Source organism: Peromyscus maniculatus, chromosome 15 (genome assembly GCF_049852395.1).
Source record: "Peromyscus maniculatus bairdii isolate BWxNUB_F1_BW_parent chromosome 15, HU_Pman_BW_mat_3.1, whole genome shotgun sequence".
Lineage (NCBI taxonomy): Eukaryota > Metazoa > Chordata > Mammalia > Rodentia > Cricetidae > Peromyscus > Peromyscus maniculatus.
This window is the reverse complement of record NC_134866.1, coordinates 13,602,211-13,619,438: the sequence shown is the minus strand read 5'-3', so window position 1 is coordinate 13,619,438 and position 17,228 is coordinate 13,602,211. Positions and strand designations below refer to the sequence as shown.

At 38.5% G+C, this 17,228-nt stretch overlaps 1 protein-coding gene across 2 annotated transcripts in view; it reads right to left on the bottom strand.

Annotated features, from left to right (window-relative positions):
* The window catches only part of Fbxl7 (F-box and leucine rich repeat protein 7), a 380,239-nt gene that overhangs the window by 10,673 nt on the left and 352,338 nt on the right, over window positions 1–17,228 (bottom strand). The window lies entirely within an intron of this gene.

Below are 17,228 nucleotides of genomic sequence, written 5' to 3'. Positions count from 1 at the left end.
CACTTGTTAGGCCTGGACTAACAAGTATTTCATTATAGTGCCTCAGCCCTGCTAAGAGCATGCAAAACCTGTCATAAACAATACAGAGGGGAACAGGCATGGCTGCCACAATCTTGGCTCACATAAACAGACCAGTAAAGAGAACCCCTGTGCAGACCAGGGGCAAAGTCCCTCATTTCCCCATTCTCCCATCATCTCCCTCAATGCTGATCATGTGAAAGGCACACCTCCAAAGTTGCACTGTTTCCATCTTGGGAGAAACCTTATCAGTAATAGAACTGATTTACTTTCCTAGTATATATTGAAGAGGTCGTTGGTTGTACCGTATTTTACAACTGAGGGGGGCTTGTTTTGGAAGGGAGACTAGAGCTTGGGCATCGAAAGCATCTGCCCCTTTGCACTCACTGGTGCTGGCATGCGCTTGGATTCTGATGACAGTTTCCCAGAATAGGGGAACCATCAGGCTTTCTGTGTTAGGTCAGACTTCAGTCTTTGAAAGCTCCTTCTTCCTCTAACTAACTTTATTTCCTTTGCAGTTGAAAGCCCCATTCTGTTCTTTGAAACCAGAGAGATCACTTCATGAGGACACACATAGCTTCTAAGTTGCTGAGGGATTAAGAATCCTTCTGGGGACTAGAGAGATAGATCTTCAGTTAGGAACATGTACTGCTCATTCAGAGGACCTGAGTTCAGTTCCCAGCACCAATTTTAGGTGACTCACAATGACTTGTAACCCTAACTCCAGGGGGTCCTGGTACTTCCGTGGGTACCAGCACTCACATGCACAAACCCATACACAGACACAGACACATAATTAAAAACAAATCTAAAAAAACAGAATTCTTCAAAGAGAATGCTCAGTTTATTTCCCTTTCTCTATGTACAAGAATTTAGTCTCTCTCTCTCCCTCTCTCTCTCCAAATACACCTAGATAGTATATTTTATATAGACATTATTTACAAAATAATGAACTCAATATAGTTTATATAAATATGCATTTATAAGTTCACACCCATGCATGTTTATGGTGTGTAAAGATAGACACAGAGAAAATTTATTTCTAAAATACAAATTTCTTCAGCTGTAAAAATAAACGATTGGGCTAAATCATGTCTCAGTCATATCCACCTGTCACCATAGTTCTAAAGATTTAAGTCCTTTGCATATTCAAGGACAATGAACAGGAAGTCTTTAAGGAAAACTTTAAGCATAAACTCAATTATGGTTCTCAAAACTGCCTCCAACTTACCATAATACCAACCCACACCATCACATTCTCTCAGGGAATGAGCTCTGATAGCAGCATTTCTCTTACAGAGGTGAACAGCTTACTTTGGACCAGGAAGGAGGGACAATTTCAGGCTCTCAACTCTGATGTTTAAGAAGCTATGAGGCTCTGAAATCTCTCTCTTGCCTGCATAGGTTCCATTCATCTTGAGTAGATGTTTAAGAGTCCCACACGCAGCACTGTGTAGTAAGGCCCTGAAGCCTAAGATAGGCTCTCCCTGCCTTTAGTGGAGGGGGGCAGACAACTTCACAACCGCAGTTTTCACCTGCTTCACTTTCTTCACTCTCTTACCTCAGCCCCGAGGGGATAATAGGAATACCTCCAGATTGTTTAGCACAGATGTGCCTCTAATGATTATTTTAGTCGTTCACTTTTTCCATCTGCAAGCATACCTGAGTGTTATAGGAATTTATATCCTGAAAGAGATGGAAACTTCCCACAACTTTGAGGAATATTCTGGGCTGGGAAAATTGCAAAGCCCCCTGATAGCTCCTCTTGCCATCTCACCTAGAGTTTATCCATAGGAATCCCAGAAGGAAGTCCACAGTTCTTCATTGTTCACAATTCTTTTTTTTTTGTGTGTAGGATTTATTCCAAGAAAGCTGATATTTATCATACCAGGAATACATATCAGGATTTGCCCCAAGTCCTTCAGGCTGATTTTAAAATGGGTAAAGAACCCCCCCCCCAGAACTTTTAAAAGTATGTAATCATAATGGAATATATGGCACCTAATAATTACAAAACAAGAAAATGATGGTCTAAGCTTGAGAGATACATACCTAGAAATTGCTATAAAATACTTTTCTTGATATTATCCCATATTAATGTTCACATATTAAACCTAAAAGGTGAATATCTATATGTGTATATGCATTTAAATTGACAAAAACACATTTGATTATAAATAAAATAAGTACACTTGCTAGACAATGTGTCAAAGAACCATTTACTGACATTACATATGGTTTATAGGAACAGATGACTCACAGAACTATCGAGATGCCACACTGTGATGGTACACTGCAAAAACAGAATATGGCTTCCACTTCAAACAGGAACCACATATGGCTCAGGTAGCAGCTATCATTTGCACCAGAGAATGCAGAAACAGCATCTCCACTCTTTATACATACTTTTCCTCTCCTTTGATCCTTTCAACTAAATGGCACTGGTGTTGGCTGTTGACTGTTTTAAGGCAGCTTAGAACCAAGGACCCCAGTGCCAAGCTTCCAAACGCACTCAGAAGAGTAGGGTCAAGGACTTCAATGCCAATCCACCAAATGCACTCAGAAGAACAGGGTCAAGGACTTCAATGCCAATCCACCAAATGCACTCAGAAGAACAGGGCAGAGGTAAAGCAGCGTGACAAAGATGGGGGAAAGCTGAGCCCTCCTCCTGGTCTTCTAAAACTGGGATACAAACAAGTGGGAAGGCGGCGAACTACAGGTGAACTTAGACTTTGCAGACAAGAACTTATTTTCAGTTCTGAATATCTGATCTTAGTAAAGTTCTACCTATTATCCGCCTTGACGCAGAAGCCTACAGTTTATTTTAGCAGGGAAGTGGTATGCATTGGACGAAGGGACAGTTTAATCAAAAATCTAATGGTCATCTTGAGACTGGATAGGCTTTTACATATATCTCTATAAAAACTGGTTATCATACTTTATCTTTCTTTGCCCTTCAACCACATCAAGATGAGGACATTTGTGACTGGTAGAAGGAGTTAACTACACACTGTCAGGGGTGTTTTGCAAGGAGAAAATGGGATTTGTAAAAAATATCAAACTAAATATATGAGACAAAGTGCTTCTATAAAGTATTCAATTAATCACTACCAGTATCAGCTGCTCTTAAATTCCTGTATATGGGAGTTGGAGAGATGGCTCAGTGGTTAAGAGTACTTGTTGCTCTTCCACAGGATCTGGGTTCAATTCCTATCACCTGCATGGTGGTTCACAACAGTTTGTAACTCCAGTCTCAGGGGATCTGATACCCTCTTCTGGCCTTGGCAGGTACCCAACATGCACATACCATACAAACATACATGCAGGCAAAATATCTCCACACACAAAATAAATTATAAATAATAATAAAAATTTTTAGAATTCTGTTATAAGCGAATGATTCTTGATTATTATTTGAAGAAAGGATGCCAGTAAAGGAAACACAGAAACTCCTAAGTGAGGATAACATTTTTTACAACATGTTTAAAGCATATTCCAGAGTTTATATAAAGGCTGATGGCTTTTTAAAATCCATCAAGGCTATTATTCTATCAGCAGGCACTCTTTGAACATATCTTGTTTGTACATAAATAAGTGCATAAATTGGTAATAGGCCTGTTAAAGGCAAAGTAAATGTACCAAATACTGACATTTGGGTCCAATATGTATGGCACATATATGATGGTGGCCACATTACACTATGTTAGTATATTGACTGTAGCCATCTTAGTTTGCAAGACTTCTCTATGCTGTTCTCACAGTAGTGAAACTGTTTAATAATGTTTTTCCTCAGAATGCAGATGCACTGTTGAGTGGTACATGAGTGACCTTTGCAGCAGGGTAGGTAGACAGAGAAATCTATCAGAGAAAAGCTGATAAAGTCTGCAAAAGGAAAACATCTGGTTAGTATCAAATATCAGAACTGGAAATGGTGGGCGGAGAGAAAGTACAGTGTATGAAGTCACTTGCCATGTAAGTGTGATGACCTGAGTTTGGATACCAAGAAATCACGTGAAGCTGAGCATAGCAATACACAGCTATAATGGCAGCACTCCTGTGTTGAGGCCGGAGGGAGAGACAGGAGAGTCCTTGGAAGTTTGCCCTCCAGACAACCTGGTATACAGCATGATTGCAAGAGACCCTACTCCCAACATGGTGAAATGCTAAAACTGACACCTAAGCTTTCCCCCTGCCTTCTACATATGCATCATGATACAAGCATGCCTGCACTCTCACACACAAACATGCACACACATATACTCTCATATGTCATCAGTGCAAACACACTAAAAAAGAGTCAGAGCATACACTGTCAATTATAAATATGTAAGACCAGAGGAAAGATGGAAATGAGAATAATCCATGTGTCATGAAAGATGAACAGGAGACAAAAGTGAGAAATGACACATTCTTGCAATAAGATGTGGGGTTTTGTATCTGGTTTCCCAGTAATACTGGAAGGTAGATATAGTCAAAGGATGGTGAAAATACATTTGCATCTTCAGGAAGATATACAAAATGGATTGCAAGGAATATTCTGGCTAGGGAAAACAGGGCAGAGGAAGGCATTTTAATTTTACATATTCAATGTAATAAACTGTTCTGTTGTAGATTCATGTATTACATGGCTATGAGGAGAAGGAGTGGTCATTCATTCAAGGAATGGTTTAACACACACTGTTTCTCATGCCCAGTTGAGGTCCAGCAAGGGAGAGGCTGCGTCTGACTGGATTGTAAACCAAACGTTCCTAGCCAACCTCCTGTCTTTCCCTCATCCCCATTAAAACAGCTCCACCACACACTCAGGTGTCTGCAATTTCTTGTAATCCTTTGGGGAGACAGACAGACAAATGACTACATTGAAGCTATTCCCAAATCCCATAAGAGACGAAAAAGTAAAGGATAGAGAAGTTTGTTTGGGTCTTGAAAAAAAAAATGGAGCAGGAGTCCAACATGAAGAAGATGAATGTAGAATCTACTAGCAGTGAAAATAAAAGATGCTAAACAGTATTTTAATAAGCTTTTGTGTTTTTGTCAAAAACTAATGTATATTTTGACACAATAGTGATGCTTAAGTTAAATAAATACAGTAGCACTTTGTGATTATAGGTACAGTCGTATGTGGAATAAAATAAGAGACTATAGATTCTTTAAAGAATCCTGGTTTTATTAATTATTTCAATTACTTTCAAGTATATAATTGGTATAGGAAAATGTCCTTTAAATAAATTCTTTAAGTATTTGAATATATAAAGAATATGCAAAAAATTGCATTTTTTTTCTGGGTGAAAATCCTCATGAATTTTTTTCTTCATAGTTTGAAAATTCTGGAAATTTTCCATCCTTAGTAATCACAGTACAGTATCAAAATATTCAAGGCATCTCTTACACACATGCTTGTTAGTTACATATTCTCCTAACTAGCTAGCTGCCTATTTTTGTAGTTTTTATTTTCAAACCACTGCTGTTTACACTCTAGGGATTTTATTTACATGACTCTGGGCTTTCAACGTCAAAGTTTCCAAGCCCACCCATGTGTTCCCTCTGATGACCAAAGCTTTGGTGCAGGAGGCTTTCCATCACAACTCAGCTTTCTCTTCAATAATTACTGCCATAAAAAGCAACAGTTCCTTTCTTATCTTAAACTCAAGCTTTAAGAAAATAGATCTATAAAACCTAGTTAATGAAAAAAATAAATACAGTCTGAGCATATCACTTATCTCTTTGTTTTATTTAAAAACATTTTCTTTTAATGTGGTTCAGATCATATAAACAATCTAGAACACATTTAAGGCACTGTCTGCTATAAAGAAGAAACGTATACATGGGAGGTTAAACCTGCATTTCATATGGAGGGAGTTAACTCCAGGATTGAAGAGTTTGTGTTGAAACTGCAGGAGGTGGCGCCTGCAGAATCAAATAAACACCGGCTAAAGACCTGTCCAGAAGAAAGTATCATTGCCAATCACCTGGACCAGCCTCATACGAGCATCTCCATAGCAACTGGCTTGTGGAATCTCGATGAAAGTAATGAGACTTTTCTCATGCTAGTGTGTGTAAAACTTATTCTAGTGTACAGCTCTTTGTAAATGTTTGACTCAGTTTTCCCAATGATATGCAGCATCTGACTCATTCTGCTCTTCCAGAAGGGAAGATTCACATTGCTATAAAGCATGTAAGTCATAGGCAGTGCTCTGTAACCCATAAATAAAATGACATGAGTACCCCAAAGGGACCATTTAGGAATGTGATACCCACAGAAAGATCAGAAAGCCTAACAAACACAATCTAATAACAATCCACAGATTCCTTTTGGCCTGATTCTTTGCTCAAATGATGACTTCTAGCATCTACTTTTTCCCCTTCTTCCATGTCCAATGGCAAAGTAGGATGATTTAAAAATATCCCATAATGGGAAGAATGTATGCATCATTCCTGAGATACTACCTCTGCTATTAGAAGCTTCCCCCTTTCATAAGATTTATTAGTTACTTTTCCTTTTACTGTGATCAAAGAGCTGACAAGAAACAACCTCAAGGAAGAAGCGTTTACTGTGGCTTACAGTTTTAGGGGATACAGTACATCATGGGTGTGTAAGGCATGAATGCAGTTAGCTCCCTGGTAGCAGGATTGTGCAGCTCTGATCCCTCACACCTTCTAGGAGGAAGCACAATGTGAACAGGAAATGGAGTTGGGCTATAAAACTGCAGTATGCACCCCCTAGTGATTGATTTCCTTTAGAGGTTCCACCTTCTTCTACTTTTCAAAATAGCACTATCAGCTAGAACTCAAACCCATGGAAGGGGGCATTTCATTCAAACCACAAGGCACACACATAATCTATGATAATTATAAAATCTCTCTAGACTGCTGACTTCCCTTCTTAACAAAGAGAAATCAGGTCCCCAGGTTCAAAGTCTTTGATAAGCAGATATATTTAGCTAGGTTTTATAAAATTTTATTCAATAATTTCTTTTTGTAATTGCTATAGAGCTTTGTCCTCCAGGGAAGACATGGATGTTGTCACTTTGAAATCAGAATAGTTGTGATCATGTCTATGAGACCCTTACAAGATCATTAGTAGATTAGTAGAGATATTCCTCCATCAAAGGTGGGGAGGTCACATGAAGGATAAAAGTGTCATAAACTCAAGAGGTACATGAGGCCAAACACCTTGAAGAAACACAGTTATCAATTGCTGGTGTGTGTGTGTGTGTGTGTGTGTGTGTGTGTGTGTGTGTGTGTGTACATGCATGTGCATGCATGGGGTTGAGCATCTTCTTTAGTGTAGCTATCTATGTGTTTGTTTTCCATGATCCTATAAATAACCACTTGCCCATCCATGCTCCTGCAGGAAGCCCAATTAATCTCATTGGTTCAGCAAGCTAGATTTGCCCAGAATCACTTCTTCTGTCTGTCACTGGTGCTGTACTTTGTGAGCAGATATTTGTTAGTGTTCCTCCGGAAGAAGTCCTGTAACACTTGGTGCCCCAATAAGGACATGACAGAACCAAAGGAGAGTATGGTTGAAGTACCACTGCTACTGTAGCAACTAAACAAATAAGCCTGAACTGTCTGCTTAAAAAGAAAGTCATGGCGAAAAATCTGCAGAGGAAAACCTGCTGGTACATGTCTCCCCAGGAAAAGTTATACAACAGCCCTTGGTCAGGGAAGCTTGTTTTTGCAGTAGAGGACAGCTGCTATACTAACGTATAAGTGGCCAACCTGTTGGGAATAAGTTATTGTTGCTGTGGCATAGTGATTCAATGTTTTCTTGTTTCCCCCTGAATGAGGGAAAACATACATCTATATCATCTCCTCCCCACATCTAGGCTCAGGGAACAGTGTACAAGAAGGGGCATAAAGAATGCAAGAGTTGGAAGACAGGGTGGAATATTGTCAAACTCAGTCTTCTAGGCATAACATGGCTGCTGCTGTCATGACATCAGAGTGGTTATGATTGCCTGCATGAGAGCCTCAGAAACTTGAGCTCACTACCACCCCCTTGTGGAAGAGGAGAGAGCATAAGGCACAGGAAGTTTCCCTTAGCCCTGATGATACATAGATGTTGTTGACTATTTCTAGGGAGCATGAGGGGCTCTAGTTCAGTGGTGTGGCTGCCTTTAAGTTGCTCACACTCTTGCAAACAATCCCACATGATATGCTCCTGTAAGTAATCCTATCTAAATTAAGAGCTCCACAAGCCAGGCTTCGGTGGAATCCTTTCTGTCATTTGGGCCCCATCCAAAGTGAAAACATGTTTGTTCACATGTTTCAGATAAAAGCAAAGCAGTAATTTTATTCATTAGAATTTTTTTATTTTTAAAAATCATCACCTCTTTATGAAAAATTATTTAGTTGTCCATATAAGACAATGCAATCCTACATTACTTTAAAATAATAATTTAATTTTATGTTAAAAACAATTAAGTGAATAATGTTAGAAATGGTAGGCACAACCATTAAGAATGTAAATGTCTTAACTTTAGGGGACATTTTTGGTGTGAAAAGATAGTTAAATTGAATTCCCACTTGCTTTCTACCACGTGGAGTTTGTATAACCAGGGAAAGTCACTGAAACTTCATGATCCATAAATTGCTCTTTTGGAAGCTAGCAGCGATTTTACCCACTTCTCCTCACAGTTAGGAACTTTCCTGAAAGTGACATCATTGTTAGTGGAGATATTAAAAGTCACAGAACCTTTACTGGTGACATGATAGGAAAGAAGTTCTGGGCCCTCCTACTATGGGTTTGTTTTTAGGAACACACTAGTCTGGATTCCACAGAGAAACTCTTTGGAAATTCCTTCCTCTTTCTTCCATAAACTTTTGCAAGGTCTTTTGTGTGTGGAGGTGGAAGGAGTTAAAACCACAACCTTTGGTTGGAGTACAGTGGCCTTTCTCTTAGGTAACAAAATGCGGTCATTGACTGAATTGGGTAAGCTCTTTTCTGTAGTTTATTCAATAAGAGTTGTTTTTCTGTGATATGGTAGATGCTTTTTCAAAAAATTTCCCATGTTTGTGCAACATTATTCTAGGTTGTACTTCTCCTTTCTTCTCAGCAACTATTTCCTGGCCCTCTTCTGTGGTTGACCATATAATTGCCGATGTCCCTAAGAGTTATAGCCCTGTTCTTAGTAGCTGCTCTGCCTCTGGGTGGTTTCTATAGTCTCTCCTCTTGCCCATAAGCACTCAAACTCGGTGTCTAGCTGACATTTCCTCTGTGTATCTTTAAAGTATTAAGCACCCTTGCCCAAGCACCTGCTTGAGCTGTGTTATCTAATATGACAGCCGTCAGGGACTTATAGCTATTAAAAATTAAACGTATTACATTTAACCAAAAACTCAGCTCCTTGGGCACAGTGGCCACACTTCATGAGTTCAGTAGCCAAGTAAGTAGTTAGCACATATTTGAAAAATTCTCCTGGAGAGAGCTGCATGAACAGTGCTGTGCTGGTCCTTTGATCCTCTGTCCACAGGCTATTTGGTCTAGTTACAATACATGTACAGGTGTGAACTCAACAATATCATTGGAAGAACATTGTCCTATGCCTACATTTTGTATTGTTAGTCATGACATCACAGCTCATCTGCTTCCCAAGTTAAACCTTGGGAATACCCTTGAATCCTCTCTCACTCTCACCCACTGGTATCAGATTTGATGCCAAGTCTTTAAGTTTAAATGTCCATGGATCTCAGTTCTCCCTTCACTCTCTCTACCATTCCACGCCAGTTCAAGTTTTCCTTTCTCACAACTTCAATAACGTACAAAGTGACGCACCTGATTCTTGTCTTTCCCCCAACATTTCTCTAATAGAGCCTCTACTCTACATTTAGAGTTAACTTTCTAAAACACAGGTTTATTTTCCAGTACTCAAATCATAAATGGATTATTCTTTCTGTTATAGGTTAAACTGTGTTCCCTTTACACAGTTAAGACATGTTGAAGTCTTAACCCTGGTGTTGGTGAATGAGACCTTATCAGCAACAGGAAACACTTACAGATTTTTCCACACTGCTATTATTGAATACCTGTACTATGTAGGCATTCAGTAATACTAGATACTACTCAAGAAAGACAGTCAAGTTTTCATAGTGTGTATGGGGCCCTTCCACAAAGTTCTCAACTCTAAGCACATGCTGATGTTCTCCAAGCCAAGGTCTATTTCCCCAAATTAACTGTTAAGTTCTCAGTTACAACTCAGTTCTCCAATACTACACTATGTCAGATAGTCAGCTGAACTTTCCAAGTGGAATAACCTAGCTACTTTTAATGTTTCCCTTGATCTCAAACATAAATTTATATTCCATCCTGTCCCTCTTCACATGGTGTCTCTCCTGTGAGGTACAATGAATATGTAGCATCAGGAGTTGTCTTTTTTTCATCTCTAAGCCATCCAGTCTTGGCTGTATTCAATCATCCAGAAGTTGTTCAACTAACAAATTAAAGAAAATGTGTTTCACTTGCCCTAAAACAAATCCCTCACAGTTTCCCACTGGTTGCAGTTGGAAATATTGACAGGGACTAACAGCAGAAACTAGATGCTTTAGATGCTTTCCATGGGAGAAACTGGCACACCCCTGGGATTCATTAACATTTCATTTGCAGACCTTTTGTCTTTGCCTCTTCATTTAATTTAGGCTGAGGTAGCACACACACTTAGTTTAATACTATTAGTATGCTCAGAAGCTATCTTCTGAGAAGGACTCACCATAGAGTATCAGAGTCAAAATGCTTACTGATTCTTTTTCTTCCTTATGTCTTTCAAATCTCACCATATTGACACTTACTTCTCACAAAAACAATGCACAAAAATTGCAAACAGTGTGATACTTTTGCATTGGGGTAGAGCTAGCTTTAAGCTCCATTCTCTAGTTGTTCAGTTAACCTAAGGTGGAATGGGAGCTTCTGTTTTCTTTCTCAAACTGATTCATGTATCAAGAGCAGTAATCAGAACTGACTTTTCCTTGAGAGTGGGAGAGACAGCATTTTTTCTATTCCCTGTCCTCCAGAGCTTACAGATAGCTTTGCAAAGCTCGCTAAAGGAGGCAGCACTTGTCTAGATAAGAGAATCAGCACAAAGACTCATGCAAAGGCGTAGCACTCTAATTTTCAACCTTCAAGTTGTACCGCATAAGCCAGCCTTGTTTGCCATCTTTGATTGCCAGCCAATGCTCTGGTCTCACTTCCGCTATGAAGAGTTGCAGACACCCCATGATCATGTCTTTTAAAGTGCAATGGGTAGACCGTATTGAATTTACCTGGCAGAAAAAAGATGCTTCCAACTTTGCAGTTCACAGCAGAAAACAAAAGCATCTTGGGAAGCAAGAGTAATACCCACATTTAACTTTGGAGAAAGAAAAAGATAAACTGTCGCTCAACTTATGACCATGTAAAAGGTCAATTAATTCATGAGAACACGTCCAAATATCAGGAAATTCCTTATTTTTCTTAGTCATCTGGAAAGGTGCTCTGTGTTGCTGCAATTCTGTACAGTTCTCATTTCAGTTAAGTTTTTGTAGAAAGCATTTATTACATACAAATCATTGTTCTATATGTAATATAAATATAAACACATATGCCCAATATTCATATGAATTTTTTGAATGCTTGACCCAATCAAATAAAAAAGTTTATTTCTTCTATATTATCAAACAAAGAAAGGAACAAGAAAAGGCACTTAGTACACCTAAGTACTGTTTTACCTCCCACCTGTACATCTCTCTGTAGCTTTGCGGATGCTGGCTGTGGTGGGGGAGGGTTGCATCTTATACTGACTCAGGATACACTTTACACGGGCAGTTCCATGGGCCAAATGCAGTCAAATTTATGACTGCTTTCAGACAGACCCCAGAGCACCAGCTAGGGCTGGGCTTTCCCTAAGAATGGAGTCAGAACGAACCATCAGTTATAAGGAAGGAAGGAAGGAACACAGCCACAGGGAGCAATGCAGCCAATATAAAATCACTACTGTGTGCTTTGAAGGCTCAAGAAGATGGTGGACACAGGGCACTTTCTTCTTTGGAAAGTTCCATAGGGCCTGGAGTGGTGCGTTACTGGAGTGGAGTTTATGGATTCTAGTTAAACGCAGTTTCTGTCCCTACTTTCATCACATCACCTAGAATGGACAGGGCAAGTTAAGTGTTGAAGGATGCAGTTGAATTCCTTGGGCATTTGCAATCTAAAATGTATATTAACTTGAAAAAAATAAGCTTGTGTAATTTGCAGTAAAACAGACAATCACATTCTGATTAAAATTAGTTAAGAATTAAAATCTAATTATTTTACATTCACATGTGAATACTGAGTGCCTTGTGCCAGGTGTACTTCAAAGTCCCTTTGATGTAGGAGACTTAAAAGGCCCAGGTCTCATGCAGAAGGGTGGAAATTTTCACGTAATTCAGATATATTACATATCCAAATTTTATATCTATATATATATCATTTTAATTTACTTTAATGTGTTATGCTTCACAAGGAAGATAGTTATAAGTAAATAAGTTACAGCTTATTATTTTTAAAACCCATAATAACAAGAAGAGACTCTTTACTCTTCCAGAATTATTAAGCTCAATAGATTGGATATTCATGTCTCCCCAAAATGTTCAAACCTAATGAACTATTTGAACATTTGTTCAAACCCAAATGATAGTATTTAGAGATAAGGTCTTTGGGAGAGTAGAGTTATTGTACATGAAGATATTGCTCTTCTAAGAGAGATTTCAGTGGGCACTACTGCTTCCTTCCATCCTGTGAAGACATGTGAGAAGACAGATATCCCCAAATAGTGTGCCTTCACTAGAATCTGAAGATTATTGAGCAAGGACACCTTATCCACTAGATCTCTGAGTACTGATGTGTGCTATACATAAATTTCTGAATCTGTGGTATCTTTGTTACAGCAGCATAAGTAGACTGATACATTCAGCTATGGTGGTAGAGAGTAGAGTACTTAGAATTGGAGTAAACACTGAAGAATGTGATCCTAGAGTGGTCACTAGGGAATCTACTATTTATTTATTTATTTTTTAAATTCTCTAGTGCTAGGTAGTTGGCTCATATTTCAGTACCTCTTTTTGAGGAGGTCTTAAGTTCAATTAGAGAACTGTTTGTTGCATCAAGGTATGTGTACCACTACTGAAGTCATGGCTCTTGAAGGAGAACAAACCACCACCCCGGCTTTAATAAACCAGCATAATCCCTAATTTTATGTCCTAAATAATTGTCCTTAGACCCATGGATAAGTGTAGTCTTGACCCCTCATCAAAGAAACTTCTCTTTGCAACAGACAGAGATCACTACAGAAAACTACAATGAATAAAAATGCCGAGTTGCCAAGCCTAGTCCCAACTGATACATTCACAACACAACTCCTAACCCTAAGGGAACACCGAGGAAGAGAAAGTAGAAAAAATATAAATGCCAGAGGAAGAGGAAGTTTGCTGGGAGGTTGTGTCTCCTAGAAATGTCAGGAGCGATACCTATGAAGGCTCACCAACATGCCTACCCAAGCATGATCTGAACAAGGATGACACCAACAGCCATGCTAACATTGGTGGAGGAAAGTTCACAAAGCTTCAAGCCTGGAAAAAGAACCACAGGCAACTAAGGAAAGGTTAGAGCAGGAGAAATAGTCTCCCCCAGGGAAGAGCTCACTCACTGTTTATCCAAAATCAAATGGTCAGTCCCGAAAACATGCCCATAAAAGAAACATACAGATTGAGCAGGCTATATTCATGTATTTTTGAATACATATCATATATCAGTATATTTCAGGAACACACACGCATGCACGCACACACACACACACACACACACACACACACACACACACACACACACACGAATTAAAAAAGCCATAAATCTGAAAGAGAGACAGAGTATATGGGAAGGTTTGGAGAAAGTAAAGGGGAGGAAGAAATGGTGAAGTTACAATCTCAAAAAATATAAAAAAAATCATAAACAAAGAAAAATTCTCTATATGTGTTCTGGAAACTAAGTTTCTAGTTATTATTTTTCTGAAGAATTTGTTTTTCAATAATCAAGAGTTTTCTACTCCTAAAGATTTTTATTTCCAGTTAGATAGTTGTCACAAGTTATTTGTCAAATTTATCTTCAGACTATGAAGTAAAATTGGCCTTAAAAAATTGGAGATCTTATAGATCAGGCCAACAGGTCCCTGTGCTTATAAATATCAGCAGAAGTTACAGTACGTTTTATTTATCCTCAAATCAAATTCTTTTAATTTTAGCTGATCAATACTACACTGAGACTTCAGTGTTATTCTTTCATTTATTTTACTGGAAATATGCACAGAGTACCTCAGCGTCCACTCAGGATCCTAGAGTTTTTTCTAGGTGATTTTTTTTATATGCTGTTTTGAATTTTATAAGGAATCTATGGTGACACATTTCTTGGGAATTGAAAGTGTTTGATTCAGAAGTTAAAAATAATTCCTTGTCCAAACAAAGTTTTTTTTTCTTTTTAATATCTTATCTTGTCATCCTGGCTGGCTTGTTTGGCAGCAGTAGGAATAATGTTCGTTTCACCCAAGCACCAGGAAACGGTGACGTTTTTCTTTCTTTCAATGTATTGGATACAGACTGATACTCACAGGTGGTATAGACTCAGTGTGTGAGAAAGAACCACATCAGATATCCAGGAAGGGGATGAGAGTGACTTCCCTTCCCTTTCTCTATTGAAGGCCTTTGTAGAGACATCCTCCAGCATTCTCAGGTTCAAAGGATGCCACCCCAGGATCCAGAGAAGGACTATAAAGTAACAGTCACTGATTCCACTGTATCAATAAACCATCCTTTTGTGAGGTTGCCCCAAACAGTGTCTGTCTTTGCATTTTGAGAAAAATCAAGAACTGAAGCAGAACCTGAGACGGTGAGATAGATGATAATAAGCTTACCCGCAGGACTTCTCAGATAGGTCTCCTAGTTTCTAGTTGGTCCTGGGGCCTGGAGCAACTTTGTGAATGAGAATGACTCTAAAGAAATACTCTCTGATATATTCTTAAGCATGTACCTATGAGTGTGCATTCAAAGTTAGGTTTTTTTTATTATTATTACTATTAGCGTTCTTCAATGAGCCTCTTAGAATGTCTTCCTTTCACAGTTCTACTTGCAGGAAGACCTCACCAGCACTAGTCATTTTTACTCTGCATGAATGATTGCTCTTGTAGGATTTTGCTGTTCAACTTAGATCAGGCCTCTGAATAGCTCCTGACTGGGCCAGACTGCCTGGTCTTAGCCTTTTGCGTTTCTTACATGTAGTTGTTCACCATGTCTTAAGAACTATGGGAGGGAAAAAATGCTGATTTTTTTAAGTGGGAGGGAAGCTATTATTTTAATGATTTTTAAACTGACTTGTTCAAGTATTCAGCCCAGAAGCAAAGCCTATGAAAAGCTGTTCTTTCAAATCCATTTCAGCAGCAACCCCTCCTCCACACCAATGATCTCATATGCTATGATTCAATCAGCAGAACCCATGAAGCAGTACGATGTCTCAGAATACTGAAGCTAAGAGTCAAAAATAGTGTGATGGTTGATAGTGTGCGCATGCACATATATTAATTATATATGGTCAACTCTCTATCAGGGGTTTATTCAAAAATATTGATGTTTCAGATTATGGGAAAAAATGTACTATATACGTACAGAGTTTTCCTTGCTGTTATTCCATGAATAATACAGGGTAACAACTACTTACAGAGAATTTACATTTTATTAAGTATTGTAAGTAGTATAAATATGATTCAACATGTACAGGAACATACATGTAGGCCCTATGTAAATATGTATACAACACTTGAGAAGGCTGGAGTTCAGAATCCACAAGGAATTCTAGGCTCACTCACTGGGGACAATTGCACATTGAAATATAGTATATAAATTCATATTATATTTTGTGTATTTATTGTATATACATGGCCTATAAAGTCTTAATTTTGTGTGTGTATTAATTAACTAATTATCCAGTCTTCTTTATCAATTTTGCGTGTGTGTGCATTAGTTAACTAATTATTCAGTCTTCTTTATAAAGGAAAGAAATATCCCATGAAAGATAGAAACTACTGGGAAAAGTATAAATACCTTGCAGAACATGAGCAGATGCAATAAAATGACTTTTCAGCTGAAAGGGAAAATCAATGGGGAAATGGCACTGAAAATTCATGTGATATGGAACGGTGCAGATTTTAGCTCTGAGCTGTAGCTTTTTGAGAATTACAGAGGGACAATCACATTCAGTTTTAGTCTCCTGCTTATGGAAACTAATTTAGATACAGATTTGTACCCTCTGACACACATTCTTGCTTTGAGGCTACAATATAAATTGAACTATAAGAATAATTACCATATTGCTATGCCTAAGGACTACTTTGTTGCAATCAATGCACAAATGTCCTTTGAGAAAAAATGCTCATGTCAAATTTTATTTCTCGGACTCCTTTAACATGGATGTGTGCCTCATTTAAGTCATCATAGCACTTCGTGTTTTAATCAAAACATGAACTCCTCCTCCTCCTCAGTAGATTTTTAAACTCCATGACAATGTGTGCCCTCATGATGTTACCTAAAACCATTTTACAGCATGTAAAGAAGTGCCACATACTTTAGAGGCAAATACATAGAGTATGAATTAAAAAAAATAGTATAAAGGATATAGATTTAACTTTGTAAAGCTTCTCCTTTTAGGGCTGGTGACAAGGGCTCAGCAGGCAGAGATAGATGCTTGTTGTCAAGTCAGGTGACCAGAATTCCATCTCTAATACATGGCAGCAGGAAAGGACCGACTCTCTCAAGCTGTAGTCTACTTTCAAAGACACTCTGGCATGTGTACACAGACAGACAGACACACACACACACACACACACACACACACACACACACACACAAATGTAAATTTTAAAAGTTTTTCTTTTTGTCTCCTATCACAAAAACCTGAATGAATACATAGACAAGATACATATTTATTAAATTTAGAGGGCCCTGCAAAACATTTTTTATTCAGGCAAATTGATGCGTGTCACTCAACTTCACTGCAGCCTCGCTTCTGAGGAAACAACATGCATTCCTGCACTTCATGTGCTCCCATGCCACCCAGAGGCACGCTGCCTTAAATACCTCAGTTGGATTTGAGACTATCGTGTGTAGAAAATACAGTCTTATTTTTTCTTTATATATGCAGTTGTCTGATTTTA